Source organism: Phaseolus vulgaris, chromosome 5 (genome assembly GCF_051622355.1).
Source record: "Phaseolus vulgaris cultivar YP4 chromosome 5, ASM5162235v1, whole genome shotgun sequence".
NCBI classification, from domain to species: domain Eukaryota; kingdom Viridiplantae; phylum Streptophyta; class Magnoliopsida; order Fabales; family Fabaceae; genus Phaseolus; species Phaseolus vulgaris.
The window spans coordinates 5,224,618-5,229,806 of record NC_143502.1 but is presented as its reverse complement, the minus strand read 5'-3'; the positions used below and the strand labels follow the sequence as shown (position 1 = coordinate 5,229,806).

Below are 5,189 nucleotides of genomic sequence, written 5' to 3'. Positions count from 1 at the left end.
TTCACTACTCATCATGGAGTATCCCCTCCTCCAAGTGGCGTGACAACTTCTCACCATCCATAAGCTTTCTCTTATCTCTTCATCTTTTCTTTTCTTCACATGAACCATTTCCATTCCCTCTTATGAATCTATGTTCTTCTTTTTCCCTTTTCGGTTTCTATATTGTTTTCCTTTCCATTTATGCTCTTTAATTCTTGCACCTTATCATCATTATCAGCCTATATTGTATTTTTTCTCTTTGCCCTCTGGAATTGAACCTTCACACTTACTTAACCACATGGTTAAGTTCGTGTCCGGTGGGAATCTTCTTTGGGTTTCTCACCATAATTTCTAATTGAAAAAAATCCTAAACAAAGTGCAACCTATAAAATGTGCAATCCTAAAATGAGCTCACATCAGTATTCGTGTTATAGCTTCCAAAGCAAGCTCAAAATTCTCCTTCGTTTTCTAACATTGTACCTCAAATACGTAACTAATTTGTTTCTCTTGTATGAAATCTCAAATAAAGAGGCACTACAAAAAAACATGTATAATGCGGCGGTTATTTTCGTAAAAACTGACGTTTTTAACCGCCGCATTATACGTCTGTGGTGGTACCGCATACCGCCAGAATTCTTGCCGCCACAAAGTTTAATGTGGCGGTCAATTAAGAACCGTTGTAGCAGACGCCATATTATGCATTGTATAAAGTGGCGGTTTTAAGCGTGTAATTGACGTCAGTTATAAATGTCGTAATTTTAAAACTGGGTACACCAATTCTAACGTAAATAGTGGCAGTTTTAATCGCCACTTAATACGATATAATATGAATTTAATTTAAATTTTAATATTTATAATAATTAATTTAATTTCGTTTTATAATTTGATTTCATAATATTATTTAATTTTATATTATAATTAAATTTCAGTACGCAATTAAATTTCATAATATAATTAAATTATAAGATAAATTAATTTTATAATAAAATTATACCTCATAATATAATTAAAATTGATAAATATAATAATAAGAAATGATTTTATTCATTCATTAAGATAACAAAGTTTATAATGTCAAACTAATCCAAAAAACAATTAAATTAAATTGTCAAAATGTAAATTTTATTTGAATATATTACAACTAATGTCATAGTCCTAATTCTAATTTGTCTTGTTGCCTCCACTTGATCCAATAATATTCTGGTTCAGTGATGAAGTACGACTTCCATCATCCGGTGCCTGAAATTAATTAAAATATGTTTAGAGTTAATTTTCAAATTTTAAAAAATAAATGAATTATTTTAGAAAAGAGAGAAAGAAAAAATAACATGTGACAAATTAATTATTTAAAATAGGAGGAAAGTGAAGCTTGCAACAAAGAAAGTTGTAGATGGAATAACTACATAGCAAATGAAATCAATGTTATATATTAATATATCTAATTCAGGTAACAGGTAAGGGTCTAGACATGTATGCATACTCAACCTTTGTCGTTTCAATTTCAAATTAGGTAAGCTCCCATTGTATTCCTCGTTTTCAAAGGCCAGTGGACCTGCAAACTAATTTGTTATAAGGAATAAATTGAAACAAATAAAAAAAAATTTAAAGGATAAATTAGTCACTTTAAAAAATAATCTTTCAAAAATACTTTAAAATATAGCAAAGAATTGGAATTAAAATTAAAATTAAATATTAATTATTGTTAGTATTATAATAGTAATAGAGAAATTTTATGTTCATTAACTGTCATTCATCATAACAATAATAATCCATCAATGGAATTAAATCATAATCCTAGATATTGTTGCAAAGGAAATGCAAAAGAATGCAGCATTTCAAACTAGTTTGAAAAATCTACCTTGGAGCCGTTAGGGACCAGTTCTTGGAGTGTCTTAAGCCGCTCACTTATTCTCTCTCTTCTGTTCTGTGATACACTCGTACAAACATTCTATCAACATTGAGCTTATATTTAAGTTTTCTTAATTTGCAATCAAAACATGGAACATATATGCGACATACATAATTTAACTTAGGTTTGAAGTAATTAAGCAAACCTTGGCAGCAACATTTTGAGGATCCTTGAGTGGGCTTGACTTTGGTTTTGTTGCTTTACTTGTAGTTGTGCATGGCTTCTTGGCATTGGCAGCTTGCATGGTCTCTCCCTATAAACACCAAAATCATTCTTCCATTCTAATTAATTTAATGTACTTCTTATGGATGCTGCCACAAGAGCAATTCTTGTCCTTGTTATGACTCCTAATTAATCCAAAGAAGTCCTGATTCACAAAATGATTCAGATTAGTGCATAAAATACAATAATCACCTTACACACTATATTGATAGCTTGTATTAAAAGAGTAGGGTAAGAATATTCAAATGTACATTATAATCCATAGAATCTGGAAGAAATGACAAACTACCATAAGTACTGTTACTCTGCTTCTTTTTCCCACTCATACGGTTACTCTGCATCATCATGATATGGGAAGGTGTCACAATCACACATGCCCACGAGAATCTAATCAATTACCACTACCTATTTTCCTACCAAATGTTACCATCTCTATTACCAACTACATTGTAGCCCTACACAAATTCTAACACTTTCCTCAATTAGTTTACTTCAATTCACAAAAATTCCTAAGGTTATAAAGTTTTAAAGCAGATCAAAGAAATAGAGAAAAGGGAAAAAACACTAGCAGATTTGATCTAAGTTATAAATCTGACAAAGAGTAAGAAATTGTTGTCATGTTGTATCTTTTTTGGCTAGTGTTTGGACTTCTTCGTCGGTAAGCTTGTTGCCATGGAGAACCTTCTTGATTCTATCTAAGGTTGTTATGCGAATGTATTAAGAGAGAATGTGTGTGCCAGAAAGAGAGAGAAAGGAAAGAGAACAGAGAGTGTGAATGAACTAGAAAAACATAAGAGAACGCATTTTTAATAATCTTCAGACAGTGTTTTAATAATTAATTGCTGCAAACATATACTAGCAGATCAATTCAAATCAAAGCAATCATTAATCAAAATGGTGATCAGTGCAACAAATAGGTGAGGGGTTTGAAGACACTTACTACTTCCAAATAGGTAGGAGCTAGTCTTCTTGTAATAACGAGCAAGACGGTGGATTCTGCGCTCCACGAGAATCAACCTAAACTTGGAGTCCTTGTCCTTTCTATTCCTCTCCAGATGCTTCCTAATTGAAACTGCCTTCTTAATCAAATGGTCAAGTGCCCTATCTAGGTGCAATAAGCACCCCCATTCACTTTATTCCCAAGTGAAGACAGAAAGTAATGAAAAAAGAAACCCCAACAAAATTAAAAAATAACTTCATTTTAAAATATAATTATTATTCTTACAATTTTATGAGTCTTTTAGTAATGTTATTAGATTGTGCTAGTACTAGTTACTTACTCATTTTTTAGTATGTGAATGGCATTAGATATATCTATATTCGTACAAGACACAATTCATGCTTTAACAACAAACACAAGCCAAATCCCGAGAGTCAATTAAGCTTTATTCACCACCACAAACCTAGTGTAGTCACTGCGTTAAATTCCCATGCCCCATCCTAATTTTCATATTCAGTATACTTAACTTTCTGTCGGTATGGGAAAACTGAATACACTCCTATATTTTCGAAGGTATTATCTTCTTTTACCAAAGGCATTTATAAATTTCATTTTACTATCCTATTTTTTTATTATACTATTATAACAAATACTTTCTTTGTATTGTGCTATCTATTGTAATATAAAAATTGTCCACCCGACACCATCTATTGGTTGGACAGTACATTGGAGCTAACTTTTTTCTCCCAGCTCTTCTTCTAATTTTATTTAAAAACTATGCAGAGCACATACACTCTCTTGTTTGATAATAAACTTCATGCTGAATAACAACATTCAGGAAACATACTAGTAGGTAGGTATATGAAAGTATTATCAGTATGTTTTCATAAAGTTCACTTTTGTTGAATCTAACTAATAAGTGTCATAAAAAGCGGGTTTTGATACATTTTACGGTGGGCAGTTGCAACCTATATAAGAGTGATTAATTTTTTTGTTCGGTCCTGCTGGTCCAGGATTTTGGATCCACCATAGGGTGACATAGGTAGTGGAATTTTCTCCCGTCCTGTGCACATCTATTCAGACCTTTTTTCTGCATATACAAATTGTTGAGTCAAAATATACACTCAAGCCTTATTTCTAAAAGTCAATAATCTCAAGTTAGTATTAAAGTAGGCCTTGGTAGTCACTGCCTATTCACACAATAACAACCCAACTGGCTTAACAATTGAAACTGTGACAACGTACGCCTTAGCTATTGAAACAGTTATCTCCCTGAATCTTGATCGATAACTTACAAGACAAAATGGCTTGAATTGATGTAAATATTGTCCTACAGTATTGTTCTGTCAATAGGCTTTCTCTCTTTCTCACTCATTCATCACACTTGGTAGTTCCTATACAATATGCAACTATCAATACACATAACTATCGCAACTCGATCTAAAATAGCTCAAGGATTGGAATAAACCAAGCATCGGTATATATGCATTATTCAACAAGACAACTTTACCCAATTATGTCCATAAGAACTAAAATGTGTTGTTTGTTGTACAGACAATGGATTATCCCTCTTTTCGGCTAAAATATACATAGATAAACAAATACATCATGGACATACATGGTCAAGAGAAAAGGGAAATTAATGAAGAGCATCTTGATATCAACCAGTATTCTCAATAGTAACCAGCTCTTAATCAGGCTAACAACAATTAAGGACAGGAAAAATTTGTGTAGTCAATGCATTACCTATTCAAGTTTTCAATCACGAACATACCATCCACCATCAAAAGATATGTAAGCTTTGGTCAGGATTTGCACCACTTCCATCCAGCAGAATTCCAGGTTTGTTAATACTATCAAACTGCATTTTATTTTTTGAAAATAAAAATCTACAAGATATTACATCATCTTATCTCTATATTAATTATTCATTCAAGAACTACGGAAAAAAATATGATTTGATGATGATAGCCACTTGGGGAAGCCAAATGTTTCGCGTTACTTATTCTTTTAGCAATCGACTTAATGGGGTTTTAACAGAAACTTTGTCTGTTCAATATGTTTTTCAATTCAGCTTTCAACTATCTTTTCTGTTCATTCACTCAAATTACCAGCAGAGAATTATACCTTGGAATTTTA

General features: G+C 32.0%; 1 long non-coding RNA gene across 3 annotated transcripts; it reads right to left on the bottom strand.

The window, feature by feature from the left end:
• Positions 1 to 1,001: 1,001 nt before the first annotated feature.
• On the bottom strand, positions 1,002 to 4,921 carry LOC137834962 (uncharacterized). 3 transcript variants are annotated; one of them, XR_011084987.2, is made up of 6 exons: positions 4,797 to 4,921; positions 3,051 to 3,172; positions 2,034 to 2,255; positions 1,838 to 1,903; positions 1,465 to 1,531; positions 1,002 to 1,218 (listed from the first exon to the last, which is right to left on the bottom strand). It is a non-coding gene; the product is annotated as an uncharacterized LOC137834962 (long non-coding RNA). The 3 variants fall into 3 exon arrangements; XR_011084988.2 differs by having other exon boundaries at positions 3,051 to 3,168; XR_016521110.1 differs by lacking the exon at positions 4,797 to 4,921 and having other exon boundaries at positions 3,051 to 3,249.
• Positions 4,922 to 5,189: the final 268 nt, after the last annotated feature.